We start from the raw sequence: 17,128 nt of genomic DNA, 5'->3' as shown, positions 1-17,128 counted from the left end.
TTTCCTGAATATATTGTAGAAGTTTTAAAATTATTTGAAAGGAAAAATACTGTTATTTATGTTGCTTTGTATTAATCTATGGGATTTTTAAATGAATTTCTTTCAGAATTAGTTAATAAGGTCAGTATAATGACATATTCAATAGATGTAACAGTTTGTGATCAGTTGCTTTTAAAGATTTTTTTTAAATTGCATTTGAAGCAAAGAGAGAGGAGACTTAGAGAGGAGACTTAAAACGCCTGGTGATCTTGATCTGACAGTATATATTTATTTAATAGGCTATATTTATGTGGAAAGAACTGCTGAAATATACTGATATGTCAGCCTATATCCTGATTACTTATATATAATGTGTTGCATATGAATGTTTGCACACACATATATATATCATTTTCTTATCTATGTATCTTAATCTACCCATTCATATTCTGAAAATGATGAGCAGTTGTTTTCACATTGTGTATTATGTATAAATTATTCATTGATCTATTCCTATTCCAAGTTTTGACACAAAAGAACTCCTGAAATTTTTGCTTCCCTGGAATTTGAAAAGAATAACATACTTCTTCAGTTTGACTTTAAAGATTTGTGGTTTCTGTTACCACTCCCATTCACTACCAGCACTACCAGGGTAAGAGAGTGACTAACAGTATTGGGGGAACTCTGGAAAAGTGAAACCAAGAATATTAGGTTTTATGTGGAATTTGACTTTAAAGCACTTTCCAAAATTTATTATAAAGACGAATTATATTTTTAAAATTGTATTTGACTTAAAAGAAGTAATGCACTTCTCATATTGAGCAGTTTACGGAATAGTTTTATTTAGTTCACTGTGTACAATTTACTATTCATTTGTAAAAATTTTGGTTTATCTCCTAGATGGTCTTGAAAATGCTACAAAGCATTTTTTAAAGATATGTGATCAGTGTACTTAACGTGTGATTTCTTCTCTATTCCTTCTTTACCATTTTATATTAAATGTTATATTTGCATTCTGTAATAAAACCAAAACCAGATTTGGAGATGCAGCATAAATGGAAAATTCTTACCATGTATCATACACTCAGACTTTCACATAGATTGATTAAGAATGGACTTTACCTTCATCAGTCTTTTCTCTGACATGTAGTTCAAGGGCAAAATTATATATGAATATACACTCAAGTATATCCAAGTTCAACTATTTTTCTTTTTTTCAAATTGTAATTAAGTGAAAACCTTTGTTTTTTACATTGCTTAGAAATGGAAGGAATTTACTTAGAAATGGAAGGAATTTAATTGGGTTAGGGGAAGTTCTTTTATGTCACACCCCAAACTCCAGCCAGTAGTTTATTAATCTGAATACCATAAAATGCATATGACTTTGAGAAATTTAGAAAACTACTATAAGAATGTCTGAGGCAAAATTTATCCAACATGAAACAGAGTGGGGAAAACGTGATGTTTCTTAGCATTGTTAACTTTTTAAATAGTAATAGAAAAAGTACATTTTTAAAAATACTATATTAAGTAGACTGATCATAAATACTTATTTAACAAAGTAATTCTGTTACTGTGGTCTTAAAATGTTTTCTATTTCTATTTTTTTAACATAGGAAAGGAAGATAATTTAAGTTGACTTTGTTTACCATTTCCATTTTATAGATTGTACATCTACTTTAGTAATTTTTGTAAATTGTAGCTAATAGAGATTTTAAAAATATGCCATGTATTTAAAACCTATTTTTATAAAAACTTTTATAATGGCTTCTTGATCCATTAATCCTTAATCAAAATGAATAGGATACTAATTAGCACTTGCATTGCATTACTTTTTTGGCAGAATCTGTGGTATTTTTTGTGAATTTCATTCAACAATAAATTACAAAAAACTTACTGAAAACCATCATGCATTGCTTAAAAAAAAAGTTATGATCTTGTCCTCAAAAGACAAGTTATTAGAACAGGTAAGCTGGTGCTAACTGCTTCTGTCAGTTAATTTGTAACATTGTTACTATACTTTTAACTCTAAATCCCATTTACCAATTATGAAATTTTTTAGAAAAATTATTGACCACATCTCAATGGCAAAGAACAATTTATTTTATTTATTTTTAAGCCATATTTCAATATGTGAGGATATGATTTTTTTATACATAGTATGATGAAAAATAATGGTATTTTTTTTCATTAGGTATTTACCTTGCTGAAATACTTCCAATCCTTAAAACCACAGATGATTAAAATTATCTATTGGAAGGCTTAGCTTTTGAAAGAAAAAATTCTTATCTATGGCCATACCACCCTGAACGCGCCCGATCTCCTCTGAAAGAAAACATTCTTATCTGAAATAGTTTTAAAATTTCTGTTGTCATACTACATTTCTGGTGATTTTTGTTTATATAATGAAAATCTCCTCTGCCCATATTTGGAATCCTGAGCTATAATTAAATTTATATTTTGTAAACAGTTGAAGGCTTTCTTTTATTTTTAAAACATAGTTCAAACTTTCTAGATTTTTGATGTACTTTTATTTACCATAATCTTATATATTTTTTAGAATCACAGATTTGAATTTGAAAGTAATCTTAAAGGTTATCGGATACAGACTCACTCCATTCAGCCCCTTTTCCGGGTTTCCTAGCCCTTCGCTTTCTCTATTAGCATGTTTAGATTTTTTTTCTCTTTTGATAGGGTTGGTCTGTTGTGTGTTTTGTTTGGATGGACTTTCTGTCTGTGGTTATTTTAATGAGAGAAGCGTAATTGGTAGTAGTTAATGTGACTATAAGTTATTTAGCAGATGATACCATCAGCATTGATTAAAACTAATTGTGTTTTTCTAGTAAGCAGTCTTATGTCCCAGTTATTTACTAATTGTGTTTTTCTAGTAAGCAGTCTTATGTCCCAGTTATTTAAAAACTAGTAAAGTTAGAAGTGAATGTTTAAATTATATAGTAGTTCTAAAAATAAAACATTACCCTGAAACCTTTGAAAGAAAGTGTAGCAGAAATGTAACTCTAAAAATAAATGTTACACCACTGGCTTTTTAAAATAAATTCCTTTGAGGTTAGATTAAATATATAAGTAAAAAGATTTTAAATAAATAAACTATTCAAGTTCCAAACAAATTGTTTCTTAAGAAAAAGTTTCTTTGCATGTGTTTTTTGAAACACATTCAAAATATCTAGCTACTTCCCTTGTTTCTTTTAGACATTTGGATCTGTGAGTGGGCCCCAAACAAGGTTCCTAAGTTTGTCTGTTTATTTACTTTGTCTATAGTACATATGGTCTTCAGTGTCAATCTCCATTTCATAGTTCTGGAGTTTTAATATTTATGAAAGACTATGTATATTGAGTTCTTAAAATAAGTTGATTTTTTAAAAGACTGTTGACTTACAAAATGTTAAAACTTAGATATTGTTGCTCTCAAAATATTATAGTATTGGTTTCTTAATTTTGAAAATTTAAACTGCCTGAGTAGCTCTTTTCCCCACAGTTTCAATATAAACCCATTCAATATAAAGTCTGCTTGCTTTCGTATTATGTATTCCAAAATAAAAATGATGATTAAATATTAGTGTCAATTATGCAAATACAACTACTCACATTTGAACCACTTCATTGTAAAATTCAAATTTTAATTATGATAGTCTGTTGAACTTTTTTTAGATCTAGATTAGAGTTATAATTTTCATTATTTTATGTGTGCCTTTTGCAAATCATCACAAAGGGGCAATTTATAAAGATTCTTTTGAGGGGACAGCTTCAAACTTAATCCTTAAGGCTTGACTTTCTTCTATTAAATGAGATTAATGATATTAAAACATGGCATAAATTATTAATTGAATTCCACCCAAGTTCTGTTGTTTTGTTCATTCTCACAGACATTCCAAATTAAATTTTAGTTGGAAAACTTAGAATACATTATCTAAATTTCAACTATTCTATTTTTTATCCTTTCATATAATTTATTTTGGGCCAAAATGAGGTAATTAAAAAAATTATATCAAAGTTACTCAGGAAATGGGTTTCCAATTCTGCATCTTTATATTGCTTGATATGTTCATTTCCAAATCTTTTGATGTTGACATTTGCCACTGTAGTTTTATTTTTTTAAAAAAGTTAAAAAGAAAATCACATATGAAATGTAAAAGTCCAAACTTTTCTTCTTCAGTATAATATAGCTTATTCTTTATTTATTATTTTACATAGATCCTTGAAGTATTATATGCATCTTTGATCCAGGCCTATGCACAAGATTTATAATGTAAATAAAGAATGAACTAAATAATACTGTTTAAGTATTCGAATTGAGATGAATAAATGTTGCATCTTCTGCACAGTGAAACTTCATTGACATCTGATGAAATTACAGGACAAGTGATTTTGTTAACATTCCATGGTGATGAATACTATTAATCCTCTTTAATCATACCAATAAAATATTTCTGCCTTAATGTCTCTTTTTACTGGACTATGAAGAAACAATTCAGCGGTTAAAGGATAACCAAAAAAATTACTTCCACCTATCTGAACGCCCTTATTCTGGCAAGTTAGCAGTTTTATTGTAAACGTACCCACTTTACATTTAATTAAGTTGCTCTTCTTTTCTTCTAGAATTGCTTTTGTAGTAAGTGTAAAATTGTAACCAGATAACTCATTCCTTCTATGAAGTTGCTTTCCCATTTGTGTGACTGTAAGAAAGTGGCTGAGTCCAGGACTCTTCTGGCTTCCTGGTTTCCAGGTTTTCATCTCAATATTTTCAATCCTTGTTTTACTTAGTAAACTTTTTTTTAATACCTTCTATATAGCAGGAATTTTGTTCTCTTCTTGTGTTATTTTCTTCTCTTCATTTCTGGTACCCAACCAATGTCCAAGATGAGATGCCACTATATAAATGAAAGTGTACAACCTTTAAAATTCTTTTCTTTAGGTCTTTTTCTCTACCAAGTAAGAACCAAAAAGGGCATTTCACTAGTTTTTGTTCAAACAGCACACAAACAGAATTAGTTCAAGTTATTTAGCTAATTAAATTTGATCGAGCAGTTCAGATCTATATAAATTAACCTTAGCATTATTCCTGTGCTTTATTATTCACTGATAGGTTCTTATTCAACTAATGTTTATTTCTTGCCTAATATGTGACAGAAACTGTGAAGTGTTTAGGATATGCAGTGGTTAATGAGACAAGTATGAACCAACTTGTGTTTGCAATTAAAAGGGGATAAAAATACTGAATAAATACTAAAAATTAAAATGGTAATAAGTGATTTGTTAATACTGATGCATGTAGATCTAATTCATTTTAAATGTTATAAAATGAGTTGCAAAATGGTATATGCCATATGCTGCCATTTTTGTACATCTATAACAGACGTTATGAGACACAAATACACAATGTAGTTACTAATAAAACTTTAAGAACATGAACACCAGTCTTTAGATAAAGCTTACTGCTGGGAGGGAAGGGAATGGATGCAGAGAGCATGGCTAGCTGTATCTTTAATGTTTCATTTCTTTAACAAATATTTAAGCAAATATAAGGATAACAAATGGTAGAAAAGTAAAGAATGCTAGGAGAGGGTACAATAAGAAGATCTTATTTTGTCCGGGTGGTTAAATATGGTTGGTTTTCACTGGAAGGTAATACAGTATGTAAGTTTCAAAGGAGTCAGGGGGAGTATGGAATAGGGTTGATAGGCTAATCTGACTTGAAGACTTCAGAACAGAAAGGAGTTCATCACATTTGAGAAGGGGAAAGGTGGCAAATGCGCTGAAAGAAGAGTGAGGTGAGGTGGATGGAGACTGGCCACGGATGACTCTTACAGATGGGACCATATTAGGTAGACTGGGCTTTCTCATATTTCAGTGTACATCAGAATTGTTAGTGTCTTAATTTTAAAATGCAGCTAACTTCCTGGGGCCTGATCCTACAGTTTGATTCAAAAATCCAAATTTTCAATGTACACCCCAGGTGCTTCTGCTATAGGTTGTCCTCAGGACGCAGTTTGGGAGATATGTGTGAAAGATCTTATATATCATAGTAAGAATTTTGGACTTTATTAAAAGTTCAATGTGAAACTTTGAAGGCTTTTAAGAAGGTAAGAGAATGATTTGGTTTTTAAATACTGCTCTGTGGAGAATGGATTAGAGAGAGACAAAGTTGAGGTTGTGGACTCGAGATGTGTGGTGGCTTGGACTAGAAAAGTAGGTGGATAAAAGATGTGTTTAAGAGAAAGGATTGGTGATAGTTTTTGGTGGGTGAAAAAGAATGAGATACCTTATTGATTACAAGGTTTTTAGTATAAACAGGGCCAAAGCTGCTGCATTAACTAAGATGGAGAACATTAGAAAAGCAAACCTTGAGAGTATGGGAAGAAATTAGTTTAATTTTGGCTATTGTAACAAGGATCTGTTTGATTGTGAGTGTCAGGAGGTTTATTAACAGTGCTTTGAACATATGGGGGTCATTTTTCTAATATAACAAGAAGTCTCAGGGAAAACCAACCAGGACTAGTGCCATCAGTAAGGTAAACTTCTGTTACACAAGCCTTAGTGTGTTGGTCTAGAAGTCATGCCTGTCAACTTACAGTTGCAAGGTGGCTGCTCCATCTTTAGCCTCACCTGTATGCGCAAAGTGGGAGAAGAAAAGAGAAAAGAGTGATAACTAAATCTGAAGAAAGAAACTTTACAAGAAACTCAGCTAACACTCATTGACCAGACTAACTGCAAGGGACTCTGGGAAAGTGCTTTTAATTGGACACATTGCTACCTTTTAACAAATAGAGATTCTGTTAGTATGGAAGGGGTGGGTAGTGGATAATGGATAGCCAACTATCAGTGTGCAGAGGCTAGGTAGTGTTTGAGATATTTGTAAGTTATCTAAGTAGTGATGTTGAGTAAGCAGTCAGATTTAGGCCTAAAACTTAGGAGGGCAGTGTAAGTTGGAGCTATAATTTTGTGAGTGGTCAGTATGAAAAGTAGTATTTAAAGTTGGAGTGGTGTGTGAGACTGCTTAAGGCGATAGTATAAAGTGATAAAGAAAGTGGATCGAAGACAGAACCCCAAGAAACCCTCATTTTAAAAGTAGGATAGAGTAGAAGAGGCTTCCACTAGGGAAAGGTGGCCAGAGAAGAGAAAATACAGCATAGTGCAATATCAGGAGTCAAGGAAAGCGTATCTTAAGGAGTTTGGAGCATTGAACTGTATGAAAGTATAGAGAATTTAGTAAGATGAGGGCTTTCCATTTACATGATGTTTTTACTAAAATTTTTTTAGAACAATTGCTTTATTTTTTAATGTCTTAAAAATATCCTTTTCTCCAGCAATTTTGTGTCTTATATGTTGGAGGAGCTTGCTATGTAACTTGAATAATAATCAAATTTAAATGGCTATGAAAGTGCTTTGAAAGTTACAGCATTAGAGAAGAATACTGTCAATACACCTTTTCTGTGTGTATGGTCCGTAAAGCACACATGTTGAATGTTTCACGATAGAACTGTGAAGTAAACGTTGAAGAATACAGAAAGTTAAGTAAGGCTCTCTGGAGACCAATGAAAATGAGGGATTTCTCTTCTAACATTAACGCAATTAGTAAAGATTATGTTAGTATTGTGGGTTGGAACAACTAGAAAACTCAAGTCAATGTGCCTGGCTTTGTTATAGTAGCAGGATTTGAGGCACACTAAGAGAAATAGGACCTTAAACTGATTTGAAGCCATAATTCTTCCTATATGACTGTTAAACTTTGTTTCACAGCAGGAAGAGAACCCCATCTCTTTTCAGGGAACTTGTTTGTATTTATTTATTTTTAATTTGCACAAGATGGTGTCTTTGTAAGAATATTTTTAATCCAATGGCCCTGTTTTTTTTTTAATATGTGTAAATATTTGGTGACCAATTTCTCTTCCTGTCTTATCTTCACTTTTAGGTTCTTTGGCTATTGGGTTTTATGTACTTGTTTTTTAAATGTGCACTTTTATCATTCCAGAAATATAGCACTTTCTCCTCTATCCTAACACACTAATGTAATATTCTCTAGTATTCATGAAGTTTTACAAATACTTGCTTGTATAATAGTAGGAGAAGACCAGAAAGATAGTGAATGAGAAACTTTTTGATAGTTGTCTGTACAATGCAAATATGCTTAAGGTCTGCAGTTTTGTTCTGTAGAGGAATAGCTAGCTGTCTTTGTCTTTGCTCATTGCTGTTTTTCTTCTATTCTGCTTTCTTGCTTATTGATTGAGTGCTGTTTTTCATACCACACAAAGATATGTTGTTAGCTACTGTTATAATTGGATATATAAAGAGGGATGCTTATGACCTCATCGGTGTCTATTTAGACCATTCATTGGTGTTTGTTTACTGGAATAATATGCCACTAAGATAAGAAGTTATTTATTTGCTGCCAGTGGCATAGCAGTCATATTTCCTTTTATTCACATTCACTCAAAACTCACATTTCATTTTTAGAAATTTAAATGCAAAGAATAAAGGTAATATCTTAACGTTTTCTATTTGTCATTTGTGATATTGACATATCAAATTGAATTATTTTGTTATTTTATTTTCTCTTCATTTGAAAAAACACCTTTGGGTAGCACCTCCATATAAAATTATTATCTCTGATTTTCTATAAATTGTTTCTTTGTTGCTATTTTCTGATTTGCTATCACAACATATTTCTGTCTTTTTATTTTATTATTGAGGAAGTCCCAGGTTTTGTTAGGAAATTGCTTGGCCCAGTAGATAGGTAGTGATTGCAAGCACTGGCCCTGGCATCTGGCAGACTGGGTTTGAGCCCTCGTTCTTCCACTTACCAGCTCTGATACCTTGCTTAAGTTATTTAAATGTTTCCTATCCTTTAATAACAGAAATAATAATATTTGGAGCACTTAGTTGAGTCAAGAGAGAGTAGGTGCTTGATATTAACTATTTTGTTGTAAGCAATATATAATCTTTAATTTTTTTGTCTTCATAGGTTGTCAGATTTTTTGACATGATTATGACTTTTTAGTTTACAAATAAATGAAATTATTTCAGATTAAACTAGTCATTGAAAAATTTTGAGGCAAGTCATGGTGGCTTACACATGTAATCCCAGCACTTTGGGAGGCTGACTCAGGAGGATCACTTGAGTCCAGTAGTTTGAAACCAGCCTGGACAACATAGTGAGACCCTGTCTCTACAAAAAAATAACAAAGAAATCATATGGGTTTAGTGACACGTGCTTGTGGTCCCGGCTATTTGGGAGGCCGAGTTGGGAGGATCACTTGAGCTTGGGAGGTAAAGGCTGCAGTGAGCCATGATTGTGCCACTGCACTCTAGCATAGGCAACAGAGTGAGAGCCTGTCTCAAAAAACAAAGGAAAGAAAAGAAAAAGAAAAAAAAATTTGAGAATTGTATGCTTAAGGGACTTTTATTAGCAAAGTCGAGAGCAGAATGCAGTTCTTAGTTCTTGGAACTACCATTTTGAGGTTGTATTTTTAAAGTGAAATTTCTGTAAAACAGAGCTTCCCTCCTTTACAATAAAATTTACTATTTGATTTATTCTTCTCTTGAAATTACTATATGAGAACCTCCTACATTTGTGTAAGTTTGGAAATATGGGCATGATTTATTAAATTGCTGTTCCTATAAAGTATTTTTTTCCTCAATCCTCTGAATCATATCAGTTTGGATTAGTTTTGTCTATATGTAGTATATTAATAACTGTGCCTCAATAAATCATTGGAAAGCTTAGGAGTATGTGGCTCATACTCAGACTGTCTAATTATAAAAGTACTATAAAATTTTATTTTACACATCCTTACAAAATTAAATAAGCTCAGTAGTAAAGGAAAGGAAATATCTTTGATCTCAGACACATTCCACAGGTTTATTTTTACCCTTGGGCAAGGTGATTAATTTACATATGATGGCAACTTAAAATTTTTATTTAGCTACAGGATAATAGGTAGTATGTTTCAATTTGACCTTAAGAAAAATATTTATAAAAGCAGGCTGAAAGCTTATTTTCACGTAAAGACTATAAACAGCCAACTTGGAGTGAAACCTTTAAAACAGAATTGGATCTGGAGTCATGATGGTTTATTTAACAGATGAAGAAAAGTATCTATTCCATGACAACAGATACTGCAGTGAGCTGGAAATGAGAGCAGCTTCTGTCAAACTAGAGGTAGTAGAAACGGAAGGATATTTTTTCAGTTATCTTTTTTTTTTTTTTTTTCATTAAAGCAGTTCCAAATAGGCTGAATTACTGTTTGTGTGAAGACAGAAACTAAAGATAAAAAAAAAAAAACAAAGGAAATTTTGGTTTGGCAGTTGGTAATAGAGTTGGAAATTAAATAGTTGGAGTAAAGTGTAAAACCAGTGAGTCAATCTTTCTTCCCTCTCTCCCTCCCTCCATCTTTTCCCTTTCTTCCTTTTTCTCCCCTCCTGCTTTGGTCCCATCCAGGCTTCCTTCCAATATTTAGTAAAGAATCTTTATGGATTAGAGCTAAACTGATATTTAATCTCTTGGTTTCCTTCTGTGCTTTGGATAACAATCAGAGATCTATTAAGGACTCACATCATTATGGTCTAGTTGTACAGAATCGGGAATCCAGATACCTGAGTTCTACTCGAGCTCCATCACTAATTCATGTGTTATGTTACCTTGAACCAAGGCCCTTCATCTCAGTGGTAGTAATAAATAAAAATATATCAACATATTTTATAATCAGCCTGTCAGCGATTTTAAAAAACAACTATAACTGTTTCAAATGTTGAATGTTTTAGGGTCATCCACTATATAAACACAGAGTAATGGGAGTATATAATTCTAATAATTGCTATTTACTCCTAAGTACAGAATTATCAGGGCATTTGCAAAAGTCCCATAACCTTTAAACAAGCTCAAATTGAATAGGAGAATGATAGGATTAAAGATTTAGGAATGCCCTGTTTCAGATATTTAAAATTGATTCACTCCTCACCTACTTCTAGATGTTTTGGAAAAAAGTGAGATTTGCTATGCCAAACATGCCAGTGTTAAATGAACTCATGTGAACTGTAACATTTTTTCCCACTGTTGTCATGACTTTGTATAAATAAACTAAGATAAGATTGTCTGGTTCAAGCAGGTTCTGACAAAGAGGTTTGATAAGGAAAGTGCAGTAGTGCTGGAAAATCTACAAGATGAAGGGGAAACTGTTAAAATTTAATTTATAAATTTGAATGGCTATCTACCCAGGTGCAGTGTCTCTTTGTTATGAGGAGGCATACATTCAACATCAGAGCCCTTCATTTAATAGCTACTGTTGCTTCTGTATACAGTCTGTTTCCTCATATTAAGGAATTATTTATCAAAATACAGCTTCCATGCCTCTGGCGTTTACTGTTAACCCATTATTTTCTGGACAGGTATTATTAAAATCAGTGTAACTCAAGCATCCAGTAGGGGAATAGGGGAATGAGCTTCGATCAATGGTTAGCACACCTACGTCCTTTGCAAAAATTGGTGTGGAGGTGGATGAGTGATCTTCTAGAGAGCCCCTCTCCTTCAGTTTGCCGTGATAGGCATTCCAGAGGGTGTGATAGCTTAATTGGAAACACCTGTGGAACTCTTTTAACAGAGCAGGAAGTAGACTGTCCCTAAATGAAATGCTCCATCTGTTGTCACAAAAGTGTTAAACTAGTTTCATTTGCTCATTTCATAACTTAAGCAAACTTAAAAGTATAGGGGGCTGTTTATGCTGTAAAGAAGAGGTATTTGTGGTTTTGCTTTAAACAGTGCCCATGCATGGGCTATCTCCTAGTGCTTTTCTGTCTTGGAGAGAATTACAGTCACTTTGTGTTCAAATACTTATCTTCTGGTTTGGACCAAATTCAGCTCCACAGCTAGCCTTTTGTTTTTATGGGAAGAAGACCAGACTTCCATGTTAGGCTTTAATAATTTTTAAGGCAAGCTAATGTTTTTCCCATCTGATTAGTTACAAAGCCTTTATACATTAAAGTTTCCTGATTTTTTTCTCATGCTTGTGAATAACAGTATACTACGAATAAACCAAGTATATTCTAAATCTGCATTTTTTGGGCTTTATTAGTAAGAAATTGACTTTAAGAACTTTTGAAATATTGAATACTTGCCTGAGTGCTACACACATACTATAATAGACTCTCTTCAAACTAGTATGGTCTAAATTCAGAATTTTAAAAGGAAATGTGTAGACCATATATTCAGTCACTGAAACAGATGAGGCTTTATTGCTTAGAAGGACTAACATATTTTTAAAAATAAGAACCATGGGTAATTAATATATTAATGGTATGTTCAGGGAATCTGGATTTTTCCTCAGTGGTGGGGGAAGACACACAAATGCTCCATGTGGTCATGTGACATAGTGCCATAGTGAAGCAAATGTAGACAGAGATTACTATTAAGAGATTGGAGCAGAGTTCACAGGAATGGGTTAAGAATAACATTTCAGTGAGAAATGGGTGGGGAAAATGATTTCAGGAGAATAGTATGCATGGTGGCTTAGAGGGAGCAGGAGGTAAATCCAGGGTTGTGGTGGGAGTGGAGGTATCTGATTGACTCTGTCCCTGGCACATGCTGTCACAGGGCACTGTGTGGGCAGCTGGCAGTAAGCTACATAGATAATGAATGCTGGGCTGGGATGGCCTGGGGAAGCTATTAGTCTTTGAAGGAAGGGAAAGATTTGATTAGGAATCTGGGTGTTCTTAGAAGAGCATAGATACCAAGACAAAAACAAGGGCAGTAAGGCAGACCAATTTTGCTCTATCGAGGTTGAGACAAAAATTAAGTTAGCTGGACTGAAGAACCTTGAATACAAGGCTAAAGAACTTAAATGTTAACAGGAATGATTTTGAGTTTCTTGATACTCCCCTGGTTAAAAGCCTTTAGTGATCAGAGCAATGTTTTGAGAATATGATTAGAAGTATGTGGAGAGGTTTTGGAGGGTGGAAGAAGGACCAGAAGCAGAGGCACCAGTAACAATTGAATAAATCTTGTAATGATTTTCAAATATGTAAAAGTTAAGAGAGATGGGCTGGGCACAGGGGCTCACACCTGTAATCCCAACACTTTGAGAGGCCAAGGTAGGCGGATTGCTTAAGGTCAGGAGTTCTGGACCAGCCTGGACAACCTGGTGAAACCCCATCTCTACCAAAAACTACAAAAATTAGACAGGTGTGGTAGCACGTGCCTGTAATCCCAGCTAGTCTAGAAGCCAGTGTGGGCTTGAACCCAGAGGTGAAGGTTGCAGTGAGCCAAGATCCTGCCACTGCACTCCAGCCTGGGAGACAGAGTGAGACCCTGTCACAAAAGAAAGGGGGGGGCAGATAGAGGAATTAATTTTACAATTTAATATCCAAAGTTAAATATTTGATGCTTTGGGGAGAATATTCACTTAGTCAATAGATATTTAATGAGCACCTATTATGTGTGATAGACACTGAGGTTATGGTGGGGAACAAAAAGACAAGTGGTCTCTGCCCACATGAAGCCTACATTTAATGAGAGAGACAAAAAAAGTATATATAAAAACATATACTTTATTATATGTTATATGTATTTATATACGACTATATATAAATGTGGTTAAAAATTATATAGTTTGTGTGTGTGTGTGTGTAGAGGAAAAGCAAGGTGAGGGATAAGGAGTGATGAAAAGAGGGGAGTATTTTAGAGTCTTGAGAGAACATTTGAGTGGAGACCTACCCAAAGGGAGGGAGAGAGGGAGCCTCCTGACTACCTGGGGAAAGAGCATCTCTAGCAGCCAGCTGAAGGCCTTGAGTGCCTGAGACCAGCCAGACATTCTAGCTGGAGTAGAGCTGGAAAGGGAACAGGGGTAGAAATGATATGTGCAATGTAACCAGGAGTAGAGCCTTTAGGGTCCCGAAAGCCATGGTAGAGTTTGATTTTACTTTAGGTACAATGGAAAGGCACGGGAGTTCCTTGATGTTTTTAAAAGATCCCTGTGGCAGCAGAGGTGGTGGCTCAGATGAGGCCTAAGGCAGTAGTGATAGAGGTAGTGATATGATTCCAAACATATTTTGCAGGTAAAGCAAAGAGGATTTATTGATGAACTAGATGTGGGTTGTGAAAGAAAGAACAGAATCAAGGAATACCCCCAGGGTCTGTATGGTGAATTTGTGTGAATTAGAAAAAGCTAACTCTTGTCTCTAGGCAGAAGCACTTCTCGGTACGACTGGGTAAAGAAACTCTTCCTCCTAGCAGATGTACCTGGGTGCTAGGACACCTTGGAGGAAAGAGCATGGGTGGTAACCTATGTTGGCTCTGTGGCCAGTCATCTCTGTGAAGGGCTCAACCTGTACAAGCAAATGCAGTAGTACTAGATGACCCCTGAGTTTGTGGCCTGAGCAAGTGGATGAATTGTAGTGTCATCCCCAAACTGGGGAGAGTAGAAGAGTTACTGACTGTGAGTGGTGACAGAACAAAGCAAATTCTATTTTGAGTATAAGTCTGAGATGCCCGTTAGAAGTCCTGGAAGCAATGGCAAGTAGGCAGACAGTTCTGAACTGGAGCCAGGTGGGAAGCCAGCAGGGCTGTTGCTGTTTTTGAGTTTGAAATGACTATTAAGTGGAGCTGTAGGACTGGAGCTTAGGAGCAAAGATTTAGATTAAAGTGGGGAAGTCAATCTGTCCAGAGGAATAGAAATCCTTTGAGGGACATTATATTGAAAAACAAGAAGATTGGAACTGGCTTAGGAGTATTATTAGACAGTGGAAAGTGGGTAATGAATCTGCAAAGCAGCAAACAGGAGGAAGATCAGGTTGATGCAGCAGCATGGAAGGCAAGTCGTGAAAGGGTGGAGGGTGCTGGGGAGATCTGAAGGAATCGGGGCTTAGGAAGCTGCTGGAGCTTCGGAGAGCACTATTTAGAGGTAACAATGAGTGTGTAGGTAATTTTCAGGGAATTAAAAATATACTTTCAGGAAATATGCACTGAAGGGAGAACAGTAAGGTCAAGTGTTGGTTTTTCAAAATAAGATGAAGTTGTGTCTGTTTTAAGGTAAACTAAGGGAATCAGTGAAGAGGAAAAGTTAAAGCTGCTAGCAACAAAGGGGATCGGTAAGGGAACGAGAGCAGGGGATCTAGAGAGTAAGTGTTTGAAGGAATAGATAAAAAATGGTCTCAGAAATGAGGAAGCTTTTTGCTTTGAGAGATGAAAACAGCTTTTTATCTTTTCAGCAAAGATGTAGTTAGGATCTTCTGTTTTTAGGGGTCTCCACTGATATTAAAGGACTGAAGAAAGTATGGCGGGAACCAAGAAGAAAAATTGTCAAACAGCAATGAGAGACCAGGTGGAAATATGGAGGATAATCTCTAATAGCCAGTCAGTATTCTGTGACCCAAGAGAAAAAAGGGAATTGAGAATTCAGAGTTGACCCCATTAAAAAAGAAAGATATTAAGGGAAACAATGGGTCATAACCCAGAAAAGTGTGCATATCAAAGTCACCAGGAGACTTTAAACAAAATTTTGGCTGGGCATTATCACGCCTATAATCCCAACACTTTGGGAGGCCAAGGCAGAAGGACTGCTTAAGGCCAGGAGTTCAAGACCAGCCTGGCCAACAGAGTGAGACCCCATCTCTATAAAAAAGAAACTCTATGCATTTACTCCCTTTCCCTAAAATGTATCAAATTGAGGTATAGGAGTAGGACAACAAGAAATGGGAGAGATGTTTATGTATGCTTTTAGAACATTCTGGGTGATGCTTTTTAGTTCTTTGCTCCACCCCTATTCCCCATTGAGAAAACTGTTCTGGACTGTAGGGACTAACTATAGGTACAGGCTGGGCAGGAGTAGGAAAGGATGGCTGGGAGGGAAGCAGAAGGACTGAAGGAGTAAGGGGTTAAGGTTTTTTGATATCAACACAAATAGTAATAGTAGTATTTTGGGGCTATGCTCAGCTAGTTAGGTTCCTTTACTGTAGACCTTGACAGAGCCTTTCATATGCTCATGAATCTCCAAGAGAGGGATTTAACATTTTAAGATCATATCCAACCACAGGACCCTTATTTTTGTGGACTATTTTGTGGACTAGTTTCTGCAGATTACACTTTGAAAATGCTGAATGAGAGAACTGCAGCAATGGTCAGTTCCAGTTAATTTGGAAAGTTCATGGGTTGTGGAAGAGGGAGGCCATGGTGGAAAGGGAGAGCGTCCAGGCTAATGAAGCGCAGTTCAGGGCTGTGGTTTTGTTGATGGAGAGCTGGATTACTTTCCATTCCTCTAGTTAAACTTCTGTTTTCTACCATTGAGTCCAGTATCAGCTGAGTCATCAATATGAATGTCAAAGTTGCAAAGTATAAGAGAAAATGGGGAATTTATGAAGTATTTACAAATATTCTATGACCAATAGTTTAATTTCTCATAGATAGGGATGGATAAAGTCTTTATGAAAGCAGACCAAAATCCAATGGTTTTTCAGATAATTAGCCTTTTCCTCTTACCTATAAGAAAAGGAAAGTTGATAACTATCAAAAGTAGATACACTTTGAAATCTTGGAGCAGGTAATAGAGGTGACTTAATATTTTCGGAGTTTAGAAACCTTTTAAATAGATCAGTGTCGTAAGTTCTGTGAATAACCCAATTTGTACCACCTGGGCATTGAACTAAAGGCTATCTTTCCAGTGAAGTAAAGTTTAAGATGATAATTAACACTGAATGTTCTCTCTTAAGATTTGCAAAGAAGCCAGTAATTGGTGAGGACAGAGATTGTTGGCAGGGATTAGACATTTATACAGCATGATTTAGTTTTTAATAATGTGAATTTTATCAGCATACAAACTTGCTCACAATATTGAGATATACAGAACGGGAAGGCTTCTAAACAGTTTTCAGTTGCTCCAATGATATGTTTCACAAAATTCCACTTTTGTGCCAATTAATATTCCATTCCTTCCCTCGTGTATCTTTATTATTGAATTTTCCCTCGCAATCCACTGTTGAAAGAAGAAAATACAACACATGTGCGTTCTTTGGCTATAGAAGTGTACTTGAGATGATAACTTTTTGCACATGACTCAGCTGAAGTGTTCAAAGCACATGAAAATCACTTACCAGTGACAGGTGGACGTTGTATGTGTTTTGCCCTATGGACACCTAAACTTTCTTT

At 34.9% G+C, this 17,128-nt stretch overlaps 2 protein-coding genes across 4 annotated transcripts in view; one reads left to right on the top strand and one right to left on the bottom strand.

Moving 5' to 3' along the window:
- GLS (glutaminase) overlaps positions 1-17,128 on the top strand; it is an 81,381-nt gene that overhangs the window by 55,535 nt on the left and 8,718 nt on the right. The window lies entirely within an intron of this gene.
- The window catches only part of STAT1 (signal transducer and activator of transcription 1), a 56,264-nt gene continuing 55,163 nt past the window's right edge, over positions 16,028-17,128 (bottom strand). For both annotated transcript variants that reach the window (XR_010341439.1, XR_010341440.1), the window contains one exon: positions 16,028-16,955. The gene's annotated coding sequence lies outside the window, so the exon portion shown is untranslated. The remainder of the gene's footprint in view (positions 16,956-17,128) is intronic.

Source organism: Aotus nancymaae, unplaced genomic scaffold (genome assembly GCF_030222135.1).
Source record: "Aotus nancymaae isolate 86718 unplaced genomic scaffold, 86718_ANA_hifiasm-v0.15.2.pri h1tg000008l, whole genome shotgun sequence".
Lineage (NCBI taxonomy): Eukaryota > Metazoa > Chordata > Mammalia > Primates > Aotidae > Aotus > Aotus nancymaae.
Note: the sequence above shows the minus strand (reverse complement) of the source record. Positions and strands in the feature narration are given on the sequence as shown.